Source organism: Pelodiscus sinensis, chromosome 6, assembly GCF_049634645.1.
Source record: "Pelodiscus sinensis isolate JC-2024 chromosome 6, ASM4963464v1, whole genome shotgun sequence".
In the NCBI taxonomy this organism is placed as follows: Eukaryota; Metazoa; Chordata; order Testudines; family Trionychidae; genus Pelodiscus; species Pelodiscus sinensis.
Window position 1 is genome coordinate 37,831,870 of NC_134716.1, and position 19,605 is coordinate 37,851,474.

Here is a 19,605-nt window from a genome sequence, read left to right on the forward strand (position 1 = left end):
ATTGAGGTGCCCCGTGTAGGGCTTCATCAGCCACGGCTGCAGTGGGTAGGCGGCATCCCCCACCAGGCACACGGGCATGTCCACGTCCCCGACCCTGATGTGGCGGTCGGGGAAGAAGGTCCCGTCCTGCAGCTGCTGGCACATGGAGGAGTTGCGGTACACCCGGGCATCGTGTGCTTTGCCGGACCAGCCCACATTAATGTCCGTGAACTGTCCCCGGTGGTCACACATGGCCTGCAGGAGGATGGAGAAGTACCCCTTGCGGTTCACGTAACGGGAGGCCTTGTGTTCCGGGGCACGGATGGGGATGTGCGTTCCGTCGATGGCCCCCCAGCAGTTGGGGAAGCCGAGGGCGCCGAATCCCCGGATGACGGCGTCCGGGTCGGCGAGGTGGACCACCCTGCGGAGCAGCACCCGGTTGATGGCCTTGACCACCTGCGGAGAGACACAGCAAAGTGCCAATCAGTGGGGCGCGCGGGTGGCTGGGAGCATTCGTGCCCTGGCAGTGCCCCGCGCCCCACTCCCGGAAGCAACCCCCCTGGCGGCGTGTAGTACGGCCGGGACAGACCGACACCTCCGGTGCGGGGCGCTTTCGCCTCCTCCTGCCCCCCTTTGTCCCTGGGGTGGCCCATCCCCTCCTTGCAGCCCCCCTTCCCCTCGGCGCAGTGGCCGATGAGTGCCATACCTGCATGAGCAATGCTCCGACGGTGGATCTCCCCACGCCGAACTGGTTCCCGACGGATCGGTAGCTGTCCGGCGTGGAGAGCTTCCAGAGGGCAATGGCCACCCGCTTCTGGAGGGGGATGGCGGGCCTCATGTGAGTGTCCCTTCTGGGCAGAGCAGGGGCGAGCCACTCGCAGAGCTCCAGGAAGGTGTCCCTCCTCATCCTGAAGTTCTGGGTCCACTGTCGGTCTTCCCAGCGCTCCAGGACGATGCGGTCCCACCAGTCGCTGCTGGTGTCCAGACGCCAGATGCGGCGGGGCACGCCGGTGCCAGGGCACCACTGTGGTTCCTCCACGGCCCCCAGGGCGGCCAGGTGGAGAGGCAGGGGTCTGACGTGCACCAGGAGGTGCCAGGCAGCCTCGAGCCATTGCTGGCAGGCTTGCAGCAGCAAGTCCAGAAAGTGCACCAGAAGGTGCAGGGCGAGCTCTGGCTCCATGTTGCCACCTGCGGTGGCATCCCCGAAGGGAAGCACCGACACAGACGGGCACAGAGACCAACGCTTTGCTGTCCCTCGGCGAGGTTGGCAAGCAAGCAGGAAAAGCTGAGAACCGGCTGTCCAGGGGGTCCCTTTAAGCACGAGCCTCAGATAGCCTCAGACAGCAGCCACACAACCCAACTACTGACCTGATGCCCTGCCAGAACCGGTTTCAGCTGCCCTTAAATGCGCCCCTGCGTCCAATCAGTGTTGACGCGCTAGTTCGAATTAGCAAAACGCTAATTCGAACTAGTTGTTAATTCTAGATGTGTTAGTTCGAATTAGCGCTGTAGTGTAGACATACCCTAACTGAGCCTCATGCCTTTATAGGCAACTTGGCGGCACCCATGACATGCAAGTTGGTTTTCATAGTTCACGCTTTTCCTGCTATCACAACACGTTTTAAATTAATTCCTTTGGGGCTTTCAGAATGAAAAAACAATTCCACTTGCCTCAACCCTCAATGGAACACTTTAGGCTGCTGCTATGTAAAAACAGACTCATTTGACACTACAGAAATGCAGAGTCTGAAGGCTTAATTATTTGTTTGAAATGTAATGAGACACAGAAGAAGCTGGAGGCGTGACGGGGTGGGCATGGCATTTATTGTCTTGAGAGGTAAAGAATGCATTTTAGCAGGAAGACAATCCATGGTTCAGGGACTCAGTTTAATCACAGGAGCCCTAGCAGTGTTCCAGGGCATTTCAGAGACATCCACTGTGGCTGTGTTATCTCCTGTAGGTATTCAGGTAGTATGGTACAACCTTTGGGAGTGTAGCCTCTTGCAGAGTTTTGCATCGATGCTGGAGCAGATGTAAGAGCCAGTCCCCTATGAGAATTACTGTCCATATTACTGTCTATCTTGTTCTGAGAGTCTTTCAAGTAGTCTTGTTAGTTAGTCTGTAAATCACCTACCCCATGTCTCAAACATATTACTAAAGTGGAGAAAAATCACCCACCAATGGGGAGGAATTGAAAAACTTGTCAAGGTGGGAAAGGTGGGACAGAAGCCCACTTGCAGAAAGGGCGGAGCCTCAGCTGGAAGGGGAGGGGCTGGAGACAGCCAGGCTTCAGCACACCTGGAGCACACTACAAGGCACTCTGGTGATATTTTAAAGGGCCTGGGGCTCTGGCTGCTGCTGCTCCTGAGGTGATGGCAGCAAAGGCTGGGAGTCCTGGGCCCTTTTGGATTGCCAGGCCCTGGGGCAACTGCCTCATTCCCTCTCCTCTTTGTCTCCCTGCCCACCAAACTGTGAAAATAATCTGAAGAGAATATTACATTTGTACCAAACAAACAAAAAACAACCAAAGATGTCAGACGTAACGTCTGTCTTTTAGCACCCGAATAGTATATGAGCTGCCAGTGCTTATCTTTGTGGTGTCAGGAATAAGGTGGTGCCTGTAGTCAGACGTGCATTTCCATACTGAAGAGTGACTGTATAAAGCTGACATTAGAGGGGTCTAAATTTGTCTCTCAGTGACTCCAGAGTAAATGTGCTCCGTTAACTCTGAAAATTAAACTGCATTCTTAGATATTGTTACCAGTAACACAATCCACCTCAGTGGATATCTGCTCTCAGTGATGTCTGTGCTACCTCATTGTCTACCACATTTTTTCCTTAGTTAATGGGGCTGCACAGAAATATCTGAGGACAAAATTTAGCTCTTCAATGGCATCTCATGTGTCAGTTCTTTGATGGGCTGACCACAATAGATGTGATCTCTCTCCCTGCAGGCAAATGGACTCTGTTGTGCTAATAAGTGTATAAATTTATTAGTGACAATCAGGTAAGCAGCAGATGATGCTGAATGTATGAAGGGAGTTAATTTGGTACATAAGAAGTTGCTAAAGTCATAATTTTTCAGCATAGAAACACACTTAAATATTTTTTTCTGCTGCAGTTCAAATTTCAGAAGAGGTTAGAGGACTTAGCAATCCCTATATACCCATGAATGCCAAATTTATTACCAAGGCCAAATCTTCATTTTTTAGGATCCTCAGGACAGTTTTATGTGGTTTCCAACCTAGTATGACCCTCACTTTAGCTGCTTCCTACCTTCTCATTCTCTCTCTCTGTCACTCTCTTTCTCTCTAGAGGGCTCATCTAGACTATGCTAGAGTGTCGAAAGAGGATATTCAAAGTCCACGAGCATTTGCATATCTTCTTCTGATCTCACTTTGGAAAGCGGAGCTTTTGAAAGTGAAAATACAGTAAACTTCCGATAATCCGTCACCTTTAGAACCCAGGGGGTGCCGGTTTATCAGATATGCTGGTCTATCAGAAGTGGGGGCTATGAGGAGTCTGGGGTGGGGTGAGGGGGATGCCACTCCAGACTCCTCATAGCCCCCCCTTCCGATAGTCCGGCTCTGCCCCATGCATCCCCGATTCAGCCGCTGCTGCTCAGTTTCAGCAGCAGCTGAATTGGGGATGCCTACGGCAGAGCAGCTGGGGTGCTGCCGGGTTGATCCGGTAGCGCCGCCCCTCGGCACTGTGAGACCAACCTGGCAGCACCCCAGCTGCTCTTGGGGATGCCTGGGACAGAGAAGCAGGGGTGCTGCTAGGTTGGTCCCGCAGCGCCAGGGGCGGCGCTATGGGACCAACCCAGCAGCACCCCAGCTGCTCTGCCCCCGGCTTCCCCGATTCAGCCGCTGGTCAGTTTCAGCAGCAGCTGAATCGGGGAAGCTGATTTCAGAGCAGCTCCAATTGTCCAGCTGCCCCTAGCACTTCTGGGTTCCTGATGGTTCCAGACCATCAGGAGTGCCGGAGCATTGGATGCTGGACTAATGGAGTTTTACTGTAGTTTAGACGTGGCTTTTTCAGCGAAATCCTCCCCCCCCCCCCTTTTTTCAAAAAGCCGCTCTTCTTCAAAAAATGAGATTTGCACGGCTTTTCGACAAAGGGGGGAGAGGTTCGCCAAAAAAGCCACATCTAAACTACTTACACTTTTGAAAGCTTCACTTTCCAAACTGAGATCAGAAGAAGATATGCCAATTCCCACGGAATTTGCATATCCTCTTTTGACACTCTAGCATAGTCTAGATGAGCCCTCGATCTCTCTTTCTCTCTCACACACACAGGGCCTCATGTGAATTAAAAACAAGTGAACTTACTCAGGCTAAATGGTAGGGGTGACATAGAAACACTGGAATCACAAACAAGAACATAGGTCCAAGAAGGAGGACGTTGTCCAGTTGTAGGCAAGCTGATGGCAGGACTCAGAAATGTGGAACAAGAGTTAATCACTCCCATTGCCTCTGTCCTAGAGAGATTTTTCTGTTTGAAATGTCATTGTAGTTCCTCCTGAGAGTTGTCATTCAGGTGTCTCGTGTCCTCATTCTCCTCTCTGGGCCTGGTCTCCCAGACAGACTGTCTCTAATTATGTACCATGGCCAAGGACAGTCATTAGAGATGATAGTGGCTTAGCAAGAGAGGAGACAGTGGTGCATCATACGAGCTAAATCCATAAAGAGTGAGGGAATGAAGCAGCTGTAAAGGATATGAAAGGTGGCTGCAATATTTTATGCATGTTATACATTCCATTTGCTACTTACTTTGATTGTGATTGTGTTGCTGGTTTCCAGAAGAAGTTGTCTTGCCTGTAGTCAGGAAGGGACATCAGAATAATCAGCACAATTTGCCAATACTTGTGACAATGTCTTAGAAGTCTACATCTGACCATGCTGAGTTCAAAACTCCTGGTTTGGCATAGAGTAGGTGAGAATCAAGGAGGGGAAATTGAACGAAAGGTTTTAAATTAGTTAGAGATCGGAAGAGAGAATCACAGGAAGTGCAGAGGGTACGGCCTGTCCCCCTTGTTCTAGAAGTAAGATTTCTCTGTGATGAGCTAGGTCTACCTAACCTTTAGGCAAGACAGATGTCTGTAGAGAGTTTGATTGACAATCTTTTTCTTGTTATGTTTTGTTGCTGCTGTTATTAAATAAAATATGGTGGATTTGAAAAGGCTGTTTAAAGTCCCTGCTCATACACTGCCTGTAGCTCCTAAGAGGGGAACGTGTAGGGCAACAAGATTCAGTCAGGCTTCCTGAGGAGTCATGGTTGGTTAACTGGGACCTGCGTCCCTGTGGCTTGGACTAAAGAATAGGAAAGTTGTGGGGTTCTGCTCCAAATGAGTTGGAAGGTCAGGATCTGTCAATTGGTGGTACTGAAGTCAAAGAGACTGAAAGGAGTCAAAGACACAGATAACTCCAAGCTGTGGCAACACTCAAACTGCAATACTCATCAGGCACCATGGCAGCATTTCTGCATACAAATTTTTGTTGTTCAGCCAGCATTTTTCAGTTTTCAATTTTTTCATCAAAAGGTTGAAAATGTCAAGGAAAAAAAATCTTCAAAAATAGAAAAATCCAACTAGTTCAATTTTCTGTATTTGATTGAAATTACGGAGGAGCTCCCCGAAATGAAACACTGAGGTCCAGGAGGTAAACATGAATTTAAAGGGTTAAAATACCTCTTGGGTTCTGAAAAGTCAGCTTTTAATATATGGGCTAGCTGTTCCATCCATTCTTCTTTGAAATGCTCTTATTTTTAATCCTCCATCATGTGAGGTAGCATATTGTTCAGTAGCCACTTAGCAAGCTTGTTGAACTCTTTTCATATATGGTCTGTGCAGGATGATGCAGCTCACATTTCTTTAGAAGTACTGAGAAAAAAAAGTAACCTTGAAGTGATTCACAATGACCCAAGGTTCCTGTGTGTACTATAAATACTAGAAAGAGGTAGCAAGGGCAGCTCTCATTATTGTATAAAACTGGAATAAAGTTCTTCCCAATAGATTGCAGGAGGCTGAAAGGAACCAGAATGCATTAGGCTTGACATTACAAGGGTAGGAGCATACTTCAAGTAGTGTAGGAACAGAACTGGAGAGCTGCCTTTGTATTCCATTTCCTGATCCCCACTGTCATTTACTGTAGGTGTGGGATAGTGGAACAAAAGCATATCTACTCTACAATATATTGCTTCATATAACTGTATTCTATATCATCTTTTTATCTCTGTGTGTGTAATAAGAATAAGAATACACACAGGCTTTCATTTATTTTACTAGGCACACATATACATAGAGTACAGCAGCATAGAGCAATATACAGTATAGCAGATACATGCTTTCCCCCCAGTACCTCATATGTGAAATCAAGTAATGGATTTTAAAGAAAAATTGATTCTATCTGTAATTGTCTATTTTCAGCAATAAGTTCATGTTTAAAATATATTGGGCATTAATTTCACTGAAGCATTTAAACACATGTTTAAAAGGAAGTAAAAAGAGTTCACTGGAAAACATGATTTCTCATGAAATTTCAATTTTTTTACTCATGGGATGCCCAAGGGACTATGGCTTGCTTTTCCATATTCTCTCTGAACCTTTTTTCCTTCAGTTATTGTTCCTGTATTCCAAAATTGAAATGTTTGATCTTTTGAAACTCACGGAGAAAAGAAATTAGTATTTCAGACACATTTGAAATGAAAAACAAACAGAACAAATTTAAAAAACTTGAAAACCAGCAGACGGGCTAAATTGTTTACTTTCTGTTTTGTCAAACAATGAAAATTCCCCCCTCCACACATACACACACACAATCAAGAAAATGATTTTGACAAAAGATCAACTTTTCACTTGAAAAAATGTGCCAGTTCTGCATAGAAGTGTCAACTCAATGGACTTACTGAATAGTAAGATTCAGTCTTCTTCCTCTTCTATTGCCTCCCTTCTTCCTTTTCTCTCTCTCTACTGTAAGTAGTCCCAGAATAATGGGGAGTGGGTGTCTTCTACAAAATCCATTCAAATAAATGGGAGTCTTTCAGCTGATTTCTATAGGTTTTGGATCAGTGGTGTTTGCAGGAATGGCCCACAAATCAGCTGAAAATGAAAACCCATTGTCAGAATATGAAAACAATGGGCCTTTTTCTGCTCCTGCTCTCACAACTCTGATTGCAAAGGAAACAGGATTGCTACAGGAAGATACACTGGTTCCCAACTGCCTTGTATCTTGTGTAAACATTTGTGCTTCTGTAAACTGAATATAAAAATACCATTATTGGTGTAAAAAACTGAAGAATTCTGATTGGATAGAGTTTTACACCAACTTTACACAAATTCCTTAGCTCAAGAGCTCATAACAATGCCTGACTCTTATATAGCACTTATTATTAACAGATCTCTCTGACTAAAGAAACCACAAGGCAGTGGAGAATCAGGCTGAATTTGTGCAAAATATTGACCAAGGGGAAAATTTGCTACAGGGATTATAATTATTTTAAAATAAATGTGCAGTCATTTATCTGCCCCAACACCATTATTTTCTGCAGTTACCTCTTGAGAAACAGGAATTATTTACTTTATTTCACTTGTCTTTTGATTGCTGTATAAGGAAACTGGTAAATTCAACTTTTCTGCTAAATTTACCAAGCAAATGGTAGCAAATTTTACCGAATAAATGTAAAAAATGATAAATTAGTAGGATAATTAGTGTTTTTGTTAAGAGTTTACATGTATATTTCATAACAAACAAGAATGTAAATTCTGTAAATAATTGAAACTGAATATTGCAACAATTATTAATGAATATTAATGAATATTGTTCATTACGAGCAGAGTGGGTTTTACAATGTCATTTAGACTATTAAGGTGTTAGGTGTTATATCTTTTATGATTTCAATTAGTATAGAATCATAGAATCATAGAGCTGGAAGAGACCTCAGGAGGTCATCAAGTCCAGCCCCCTGCCCAAGCCAGGACCAGTCCCAAATCAACCCAGCCAGGGCTTTGTCAAGACGAGACTTAAAAATCTCTAAGGATGGAGATTCCACCACCTCCCTAAGCAACCCATTCCAGTGTTTCACCACCCTCCTAGGGTGTGTCTAGACTACATGCCTCCTTCGACGGAGGCATGTAGATTAGCCAGATCGGAAGAGGGAAATGAAGCCGCGATTAAAATAATCGCGGCTTCATTTAAATTTAAATGGCTGCCCCGATCTGCCGATCAGCTGTTTGTCGGCAGATCGGGGGAGTCTGGACGCGATGCGCCGACAAAGAAGCCTTTCTTCATCGGCACAGGTAAACCTGGTTTCACGAGGCTTACCTGTGCCGATGAAGAAAGGCTTCTTTGTCGGCGCATCGCGTCCAGACTCCCCCGATCTGCCGACAAACAGCTGATCGGCAGATCGGGGCAGCCATTTAAATTTAAATGAAGCCGCGATTATTTTAATCGCGGCTTCATTTCCCTCTTCCGATCTGGCTAATCTACATGCCTCCGTCGAAGGAGGCATGTAGTCTAGACACACCCCTAGTGAAATAGTTTTTCCTAATATCCAACCTAGACCTCTCCCACTGTAACTTGAGACCATTGCTCCTTGTTCTTCCATCCATCACTACTGTGAACAGCCTCTCTCCATCCTCTTGGGAACCTCCCTTCTGGAAGGCTGCTATCAAATCTCCCCTCACTCTTCTCCTCTGCAGACTAACAAACCCAAATCCCTCAGTCTCTCCTCATAGGTCATGCACTCCCCCTTATAATTTTGGTCGCCCTCTGCTGGACCCTCTCCAATGAGTCCACATCCTTTCTATAGCGCGAGGGCCCAGAACTGGACACAATACTCCAGATGTGGCCTCACCAGAGCCGAATAAAGGGGAATAATAACTTCTCTGGATCTGCTGGCAATGCTCCTCCTAATGCACCCTAATATGCTAATAGCCCTCTTGGCTACAGGGGCACACTGTTGACTCATATCCAGCTTCTCATCTACTGTAATCGCCAGCTCTTTTTCTGCAGAACTTCTACTTAGCCAGTTGGTCCCCAGCCTACAACAATGCTTGGAATTCTTCCGGCCCACATGCAGGACTCTACACTTGTCCTTGTTGAACCTCATCAGATTTCTTTTGGCCCAATCCTCTAATCTGTCCAGGTCACTCTGGACCCTGTCCCTGCCCTCCAGTGTATCTATCTATCCCCCTAGCTTAGTGACATCTATGAACTTACTGAGGGTGCAATCCATCCCCTCATCCAGATCATTAATAATGATGTTGAACAAAACTTGGTCCTAGAACAGATCCTTGGAGCACTCCACTAGAAACCGACTGCCAACTTGACATCAAGCCATTGATCACTACCTATTAGACCCAGCTTTCTATCCATCTTACAGTCCATTTATCCAATCCATATTCCCTTACCTTACTGGCAAGAATATTGTGGGGACTGTATCAAAAGCTTTGCTAAAGTCAAAGTATATCATATCCACTGACTTTCCCATGTCCATAGAGCCAGTTACCTCATCAGAGAAGCTAATCAGATTTGTCAGGCATGACTTGCCTTTTGTGAATCCATGTTGACTATTCCTGATCACTTTCCTCTCTTCCAAATGCTTTATAATGGATTCCTTGAGGATCCCCTCCATGATTTTTCTGGGGACTGAGGTAAGGCTGACTGGTCTGTAGTTCCCTGGATCATCCTTCTTCTCTTTTTTAAAGATGGGCATTACATTTGCCTTTCTCCAATCATCCGGGATTTCTGTCAATCTTCACGAGTTTTCAAAGATAATGGCCAAAGACATTGCGATGACATTTGCCAACTCCCTCAGTACCCTCGGATGCAATAAACCCGGGCCCATGGATATGTGTATGTTTAGCTTTTCTAAATAGTTCCTAATTTGTTCTTTCCCCACCAAGGGCTGTCCACCTCCTTTCCATACTGCGTTGCCTAGTGCATTTATCTGGGAGCTGACCTTGTCCGTGAAGACAGAGGCAAAGAAAGCATTGAGTACTTCAACTTTTCCCACATCATCTGTCACTAGGTTATCTCCCTCATCCAGTAAGGGCCCCTCGCCCTCTCTGATCACCCTCTTATTGCTAACATGCCTGTAGAAACCTTTCTTGTTATCCTCCACATCCCTTACTAGCTGCAATTCCAGTTGCATTTTCACCTTTCTGATAATTCCCCTGCATTCTCGAGCAATATATTATATTCCTCCCTAGTCATCTGTCCAAGTTTCCACTTCTTGTAATCTTCCTTTTTATGTTTAAGATCACCAAGGATGTCCCTGGTAAGCCAATCTGGCCTCCTACCATATTTGCTTTTCTTGCTGCACATCGGGATGGTTTCTTCCTGAGCCTTTAATAAGGCTTCTTTAAAATACAGCCAGCTCTCCAGGACTCCTTTCCCCTTCATGTAAGCTTTGCAGGGAATTCTGCCCATCTGTTCTCTGAGGGAGTCAAAGTCTGCTCTTCTGAAGTCCAGGGTGTGTATTTCTCTTCTCTCCTTTCTTCCTTTGGTCAGGATTCTAAAATCTATCATCTCATGATTACTCCTTCCCAGGTTGTCACTTACCTCTGCTTCGCCTACTAGTTCCTCCCTGTTTGTGAGCAGCATGTCAAGCTGCACATGGCCCTTGATCAGTTCCTTCAGCACTTGTACCAAGAAGTTATCCCCGACATTCTCTAAAAACTTCCTGGATTGTCTGTGTACTGCTGTATTGGTCTCCCAACAGATGTCAGGGTGATTAAAGTCCCCCATGAGAACCAGGCCTGTGATCTGGAAGCTTCTCTCAGTTATCTGAAGAAAGCCTCGTCTATCTCATCCACCTGATCTGGTGGTCTATAGCAGATGACAACCACAACAGCTTTCCTGTTGCTTTCACCTCTAAACTTTAACCCATAGACTCTCAACAGGCTTTTCTCCCTCTAAATACTGAAGCACCAAGAAATCATACTGCTCTCTTACAATGCAATTCCTCCTCTTTTTCTCCCCCGCCCGTTCTTCCTGAACAGTTTATACCCTTCCATGACAGTGCTCCAGTCATGCGAGTCATCCTACCAAGTCTCCGTTATTCCAATCAAATCACAGTTTTTTGACTGGGCCAGGACTTCTAATTCTTCCTGTTTGTTTCCCAGGCTTCTTGTATTGGTGTACAAATACCTTAGATAACCAGTTGATCGCCCTACCTTCTCCATCCGAATCAGGGGTCCTCCCTTGTTGCTCGTTCCTCCTTGTGCTTCTTCCCAGTATCCACCTTCCTCACTTACCTCAGGGCTTTGGTCATAGTCCCCCAACGAGCCTAGTTTAAAGCCCTTCTCATTAGGTTTGCAAGTCTGCCTGCGAGGATGCTCTTTCCTCTCTTGGTTAGGTGGATTCCATCTCTTCTTAATGATCCTTGTGCCTGGAACAGAGTCCCATGGGCAAAGAGACCAAAGCCCTCTCTCTGACACCACCTGCACAACCACGCATAATATTTCCAATTTTTTTTTAAAGCAGAAGCTTTGTTTGCTGAGGTGTTTTGGGGCTTCAAAGAAAGGCTACAGAAATTCTTTTGGTTTCCCGCATTTTTGTATGGTATCTATATAACATAGGGAAAAATCTTCTCTGTTGCAAGCTCAAGGAAGGGAATTCCCTCACTTTTGCCCTACGTTTCTCAATCTTTTCTCACTCAGGCCACATTTATACTTACCACGCCAGGAGATTGATCTTCTGGCATTTGATTTAGCAGGTCTAGTAATTACCCCATAAATCGAACATTGAAAGCAACCCCGGTTGGTGCCAGTACTCCTTGATTTGTGAGGGCTAAGGGAAGCTGAAGGGAGTATTTGCTCCTATCAACCTCCCACAGTGGAACAAGCGACAAACTTGGCTTAATGTATGTCGACTCCAGCTACGTTATTACATAGTTGGAGTTGTGTACCTTCAGTTGACCTTCTGGGTCTAGCAGACCCAGCCTCCATGATGAGCCACACATATGCTAATAAACAGCTTCCATGAAAACTTCCTAATATAGCTAGTGATAAAGATGATGTCAGTGGTGATATGCATGCTCACAGAAGAGGGGGTGAAGGAAGAGCGAATGGTTTCAGTAGTTTTAGCAGTGGTGTTTTTAGGAAGAATTTTTATGCTAAGGATTTGTAATCTTTGAGAAGGAATAGTATCTCCAGAAAGAATCTAATCTCTTAAAGAAGCAGGGAAAACACCCCAGTTGGGTGATGACATTTTAACAAGGACCTCTCAGTAACTCCCCAAAGTCTCTTACAGGATCTTACTGTCCCTACAGTCCTTTGGCAGCTCCTGGGTTATCTACATCCTGTCTCATCCTCTGTCTCTATGCCCTCGCAGTTGAACTGCAGCAGCATTGCTGCACATAAGCAGGGCTTTGCAGAGCCTTTACCCAAGTTGAAGGGTTTGCCCCTGGGGGGGCTTTAGGCTTTGTTCTGATTTGTGCCCACTGAAGGATGTGCTTTGTCTGCTTTCACATCATCCTTCTGTGATGGGTTGTAATGTCACTCTCAGGAAGTGTTTTGTATAGATTTTTGATATTGCTCTATTATTTTTGTCATGTCTTTGTGGGTATTTTTTCCTACTGGCAAGTTGCCGTACTCAACTGTAGCTTGATCTCTTGTGTGCTTTATGTTTTTGTCATAAATTCCAGTTGGCTGGATGAAGTTTAAAACCACTGGTCTCAAAGGGGATAAAACTAGATAGCTGGGAATTTCTTAACAGACAACAACAACAAAAGTAGGGAGTGGAAACCCTCGTATTTTTGTATATTTCTAGTTTTTTAGATTGTCACTCAGATTAAAAGCATATCAGATACGTGCATAACTCCTACTTGCTATTATCGCTCTCTGCTTCTCCTCTGTGATTTTTGTGAGTCTGAAGATCTTCAGAGATACATATTAATGTCCATTTGTGTCTATTACAAGTTGAAATCCAGCATTTCTGTAGTCTCTATGGGTTTCTTCCTCTCTTTAGCAACATTATATGAAATGCTTGTTATAGGAGTCTCTGTTGAAATGTGTTTTAATGGAGTTGTGGAAAGAACCGAATTTTTAAATTTAGTTTTCCTCCACCCCATGCAAAGGATGTATTATTATTACTTTGTAATACAGTAGCACCTCTTGTCCCATACGAATAAGGTTACATCTAAACTACGCTCTATTTTTGACAGAGAGTAGGAATGGGAATTTGCATATCTTCCTCCAATCTCACTTTTGAAAGTGGAGCTTTTGAAAGTGAAAGTCTGGACATGGTTTTTTTCAGGGAAAAAAACCTTTTTCGAAAAAACCACATAAACCTCATTTTTTAAGGAAGAGCATTTTTTTTCAAAAAAGATGTTTTTTTCTGAAAAAACCCCCCACTTCCAGACTACTTTCACTTTCAAAAGCTCTACTTTCCCACCAAATTTGCATATCCAAAAACCAGTTGGGCCCCTGGACAATCGAGATACAAAAGGAGCAATCAAAGACGATAAAGCCGTTGCAGAGAGACTAAGTGATTTCTTTGCTTCAGTCTTCACGGCTGAGGATATTAGGGAGATTCCCAAACCTGCACCATCCTTTGTGGATGATGAATCTGAGCAACTGTCCCGGATTGAAGTGTTATTAGAGGAGGTTTTGTAACAAATTGAAAAACTTAACAGTAACAAATCACCAGGACCAGATGGCATTTACCCAAGGGTTCTGAAAGAACTCAAATGTGAAATTGTGGAACGAACAAGTGTGGTTTGTAACCTATCCTTGAAATCAGCTTCTGTACCCAAGGACTGGAAGACAGCTAACATTAATGCCAATATTTAAGAAGGACTCTAAAGGCGAACCTGGCAATTACAGACCAGTAAGTCTAACATCAATACCGGGCAAAGTAGTTGAAACAATAGTAAAGGATAAAATTGTCAGACACATAAAGGAACATAATTTGTTGGGCAAAAGTCAACATGGTTTCTGTAAAGGGAAATCATGTCTTACTAATCTATTAGAGTTCTTTGAAGGGGTTAATAAACATGTGGACAAGGAGAATACAGTAGATATAGTGTCCTTAGATTTCCAGAAAGCCTTTGACAAGATCCCTCACCTTGTGTAAATTAGGTTGTCATGGGATAAAAGGGAAGATCCTTTCATGAATTGAGAACTGGTTAAAAGACAGGAAACAAAGGGTAGGAATAAATGGTAAATTTTCAGAATGAAGAGGTGTAACTAGTGGTGTTCCCCAAGAGTCAGTCCTAGAACCAATCCTATTCAACTTATTCATAAACGATCTAGAGAAAGGGGTAAGCAGTGAGGTGGCAAAGTTTGTGAATGATACTAAACTGTTCAATGTGTCAAGACCAAAGCAGACCGTGAAGAACTTCAAAAAGATCTCACCAAATTGAGTGACTGGGCAACAAAATGGCAAATTAAATTTAAAGTGGATAAGTGTAAAGTAATGCATATTGGAAAAAATAACCCTAACTATATATACAATATGATGGGGGCTAATTTAGCTATAACTAATCAGGAAAGAGATCTTGGAGTTATCGGAGTTCTCTGAAAATGTCCACGCAGTGTGCAGCAACAGTCAAAAAAGCAAATAGGATGCTAGGAATTATTTAAAAGGGGATAGAAAATATGACAAAGAATATATTACTGCCCTTATATAAAACTATAGTACGCCCACATCTTGAATACTTCATACAGATGTGGTCTCCTCACCTCAAAAAAGATATTTTGGCATTAGAAAAGTTTCAGAAAAGAGCAACTAAAATGATTAGGGGTTTGGAAAGGGTCTCATATGAGGATAGGCTAAAGAGACTCGGACTTTTCAGTTTAGAAAAGAGGAGACTGAAGTGGGATATGATAGAGGTATATAAAATCATGAGTGGTGTGGAGAGGTTGAAAAAAGAAAAGTTATTTAATTGTTCCCATCATATGAGAACTAGAGGACACCAAATGAAATTAATAGGTAGCAGGTTTAAAACTAATAAAAGAAAGTTCTTCACACAGTGCACAGTCAACCTGTGGAACTCCTTGCCAGAGGAGGCTGTGAAGGCTAGGACTATAAGGGTATGTCTACACTACAGTGTTATTTAAAAATATCTTATTTAGAATATCTTATTTCAAAATAACGCGTCTACACACAAAATGCATTTCGAAATAGCATTTTGCTATTTTGAAATAGTGCGTCCACACTGAGTGGACTCTGAATTGCATTTAAGGCTGGCCGGAACTAGTCCCAGCAGGGCACCAGGTCAGGATTTACTTTGTGGGGCTGCTGCCTGATGCTAACTGAGGCCTGTGCTTAAAGGGACCCCGTCCCCACCCCCGGATAGAAAGTTCTGAGGTTTCCCTGCTTGCTTGTCTACCTTGATGAGGGACAGCAAAGCATTTTTGTCTCGGTGTGCTCTGATTGCCCTCACTCGGGACATCACAGCACTCTGTAACATGGAGCCAGAGCTGCCCCGGGCACTCTGGTGCTTCTCTTGGATACGTTGCTGCAAGCCTAGCTGCACTTGCTGCAGGCTGCCATCCGGGAGGTCCATCTGGGGGCTGTAAGTATCCAGGAAGTCCTGCAGGAGAGCTTCCACCCTGAGGAGCACTAACAGTCTCCCTGGTGTGCCCCACTGGGGGCTTGTACCTCATTCCTCCCTCATGTTCTTCCACTTACCCATCCCTAACTCCCTTCCTGGTGTAAAATAAAATACACATATTTTCATAAATACAAACTCTCTTTATTTAACAAAACGGGGGGGGGGGATGAAACTCTGGTGAGATTGGGGAAAGGAGAAGGGAGAGAGCGGGTGGGAGAGGGGAGGGGGAAACCTGGGAGGAGGAGCTGGAAGGGGGAAGGACGGGGAAGAAGGGGGAGAGGAAGCCCAGGGCTCAGGGTTGGGGGTCTCGCCGGGCCAACTGTCTCCCAGCACCATGGGTGTGGGGGTCTCAGCATCCCCAGGGGGATGGAGAGAGGATGGAGGGTAGGGAGAAGGTGGAGGAAGAAGCGGGAGGGGGAGAAGGAGTGGGAGGAGGAACGGTAGCTGGGGAAGCAGCAGGCGCTGGAGTGGGAGGAGGCAGCATGCTCTGCACCAAGGTCTGCAGGTACTGGCAGATGGCACGTCCCTGGACAAGCAGCTCCCACTTGAGCTTCAGGTCTTCTTGCACCCAGTGCTGGAGGGTGCAGTGCAGGGCTTGCAGAGCCCCCAAGTGCTGCTGGTGGTACCCCTCCACTGCATGGGTGGTCCTGTGGAGTCCTCGAGTGTGGGAGCATGTCCTGGGTGGGATGGTGCACCTTGCACACGCAGCAGGTGTGGCTGTAGAAAAACAAGAGAAGTGGTCAGTTATCCCTGGGGACACAGTGGGTGAAGCCCAGCCCCCCTGTGCAAGGTTAGGATGACCGTGCCCTGCACCATCAGAGCCTATGTACTTTCACAGAGGCCATGTTCAGAATGTCCCACAGCTCCTTGATTTTCATCCGCACCTGCTCCTGGGTGTGGATGTGGCCCTTGGCGGCCAGGCTGGCAGCCATCCGGCTATAGATGGCCATGTTCCTCCATCTAGTGCAGAGATCATGGACATTGGAGGATTCCCCCAAAACCTCAATGAGGTCCATGATCTCTGCTCTAGACCATGCAGGTGCCCAACTTTTGCAGCCCCTGGCAGGCTCCTGGGACCTGGGGGACTGCTCCTGGGGAGCGGTGGAGGGCTGATTGACAGTGGCTTGCTGGCTCATGATTTGGGGCCACTGGGTCGGGGCAGGAAAGACTGTTTCCTGGGCTGGCAGGCTAGTCTACCCCTTTAAGGGCTCCGGGGTGGGGAGGGGGAAGGAGAGGGAGAGGAGTGATCTTGGTTGCAGCCAGAGTGGCCAGCAGGGCACCCTGGGAAGGGCTGGAGGCCCCCTATTTTGAAATAAGTGTCTACACAGCACTTATTTCGAAATAGCAATTTTGAAATTGGTGTTATTCCGCGTGGAATGAGGTTTACCAATTTCAAAATAAGCGCTCCGCTATTTCGATTTAATTTTGAAATAGCAGTTTGGCTGTGTAGACGCTAGTAAAGTTATTGTGAAATAACTTTGATGTGTAGACATACCCTAACTGAGTTTATAAAAGAGCTAGATAATTTCATGGAGGTTAGGTCCATAAAGGCTATTAGCTGGGGGTAAGGAATGGTGCCCCTGGCCTCTGTTTGTCAAAGGCTGGAGAAGGATGCAGGAGACAATTTGGTCCACCCCCTCTGGGGCACCTGGTACTGGCCACTGTGGCAGACAGGATACTGGGCTAGATGGACCTTTGGTCTGACCCAGTAGGGCATTATCCTCTTTCCTCTTATGTTCTTATCATCTTTCAAAAAAAGAGTGTAGTCTAGACATAGCCTCAGTGTTGTACACCCATATATAAGAAGAAGACCCTGCCCTAGAATTTGTGATTAGAGGCAAGAAGTGAAGGAAGACATATTGTTGTGGCAAGAGGATAAGGTAAAAGTGACACAACCCTATTACGTAAAATAACTAGCAATACATCATGCTCCCTGCCTCATCTTTCTCTTTGGGTCACAGACTACAAAGCATACTGCTAATGATCATTCCTAATTTCTTATGTAGTGCTAATTCATGCAATTCACAATGATATTAATCATCAGTGCATCGTTAGCTTTCAGAAAAGGTCCCATTCTACACATTGCAACTTTCTTTGTAGTTATGGGCCACTCTAACCAATCACTCCCCATGTGGGTTTATACCTACTTTAAACTGTGAGAGTTCAGAACCCAGGATTGACTACAGTAGAGAGACAGAGACTCCAGGATGCACAACTGAGACTACATGATGCCTTTTCTATTACAATTCCTTTTATTGGCCAATCAAACAATACATACACTACTGTCAGCTGAAGGAGAGAGACCAATACAGAATGCACAATATTTTCATTACTCACACCATGCCTTGAAGTGTTAGTCCTTATCCTCACTGTCATCATTCTGATATCTCCCCTACGCTGCTTTTATCATGGGTTATGCTGACAGCCACTGGGACTCACACACATTTATGAAGGTTTTAACTCTTTTCCTTTATTTGAACTAGCACATTCCTCTAGGTGGCCCCATTTTTCATAGGCTAACTCCTTAGTTCCCCTTATCGCTCTTTCTCTATTAAAAAAAAAAATTCCTGTGGGACAGCAGAGTGATGTCATCATGTCACTCTGCATCCCACTGCCTGCCTCCCCCATCCCCGGTGGCCCTGCCCAAGGAGCCCTGACCACTTGATCACTCTGTGAAATGGGGTGGAGGGATAGCTCCGTTCCAGCACACCTGTTGGAGCAGCGTCCGCCTGATTCTAGGCCCTACCCTCAGCCTGCCTAGCCCACGTGCCTGCTATGCGGCTTCGTTCTGTGCAGCCCAGGCCCAGCCACAGTGCTTGGGGGTCACGCTGCAGGTCTCTCCCTGAGCAAGCAGCTCTGGTGTGTGCTGGTGACCTGGGCCTCTGGCTTAGGAGCTCTCCCGGAACTGTCACAAGCTGGGCAGGTCTTAGCCACACTGCACAGCTGGCCCTTTGGGGATGGTGAGGTTATGCAGCACCCTGGCTGCTTCCCCAGCTCTCCAGAGTGGTCTCTCTGTGCTCCGGGCTCCCTGGGCTTGCCATGAAGCAAAGCTCTCCTAGAGGCCATTCACATGATGTTACACAACGCCCAACAGTCCCGTTGGGAAAGGCTGGGTAGACACAAGTGCACACCTCGAAGACTTGGTGGGTGGGGACAGGATGTGTGTAGGGAAGGGAGGAAGGGGGTTATGGTGTATGTGGGGATGGCTGGTGAGGTAAGGGGGGCATGGTGGGGATGACTGGGATATAGGAATGGAGGCAGGGGGATGGGTAGTGTGGAGGAGGAGGAGTTAGGGAAAGATGGGGGTGTAGGAATGGAGAAAGGTTGGGTTAGGGATAGGCAGTGTGGTGCAGGGAAGAGGGAAGGGTTAAGTAGGATGGAGGTGGAGGTAGGGTTGGAAGAAACGGGGTGGGCTGTGGGCCATGGAGCTCTCAGATAAGGTTAGCAGCCCAGATTACCCCACTGGGCTCTCTTCCCGGATGACCCAAATCTGGTTCTCAGTAGGGCACAGGGGTGTAAAGCTGGGGGCACCCCTATGGTTCCATGCCTCTCCATTCCTCCCTGTTGGCACGCAGCATGTCCCAGCCCCACGGTGGGAGCTTGCTTGCCTGCTGGAAGGGCACATGTGGAGCACTGCTGTCCTTCAAAGATGGGCAGTAATAAGGTGTGGAGAGTGGGGAATTCTCTCCCTACCTGGCCGTTCACACGTAATCCAGCCTTTTCCCCTTGCTAGTGATCTGGGTGCTCAAGAGCACCCGGAACGAAGGGGATTCATTTGGAGTTGGGCCCCATTTTTCTGATTGGTTTTTCATTTACATGTGAGGCCCACAAGCCTGCAGAGCATAGCCCTTTCTGAGAGGTCTCTTCTCAGTAGACCTGTGCTAGCTGCCAGGAGAGGCTCCAAACTTTGCATGCAAATGAACTTTTTTATTGCGGATGAGGCAGGTGTGGGAAGGGTGTGGGAGAAAGAGTGGGAATGGCTGGCGTTTTAAGGGCACGAGTGGATGGGATGGGCCCAGAGTGTTCGGATAGAGGGGCCTGTCTAGGGATGTGGTGGGGTAGGAA